The following is a 367-nucleotide window of genomic DNA, read 5'->3' as shown; positions in this document are numbered from 1 at the left end:
AAGTAAAAAAAAAAAAATACTTCAATAGATTCCAGGCAGTTACGGTGCTTCTTTTTGTGGGCAGTAGTATTTGTGTGTGCAGCCCAGGGCCAGCACTGTACATGAGAATAACCTTGAACCACACGGCCGAAAATAAATACTTTCTACTAGTATCGTCAGTTTTTTTTGCCTCGTGTATTTTGCTGTTACAGTTCGCGACAATGTGAAGGTGACTGAAATCTATCGCTCACATTTCTAAAAGCCTGAAGCTTCTCACACCAAATGTAGCTTATTTCCCAGTATTCATTTCAAACTATTAATATTTATCACCTGTCATGAAAGTTCAGCAACAAGCAGGCTCATAATGGAACCTAAAAATGGATCCCGA

This window comes from Oryzias melastigma, linkage group LG3 (genome assembly GCF_002922805.2).
Source record: "Oryzias melastigma strain HK-1 linkage group LG3, ASM292280v2, whole genome shotgun sequence".
In the NCBI taxonomy this organism is placed as follows: domain Eukaryota; kingdom Metazoa; phylum Chordata; class Actinopteri; order Beloniformes; family Adrianichthyidae; genus Oryzias; species Oryzias melastigma.
This window is presented reverse-complemented; position numbering follows the sequence as displayed.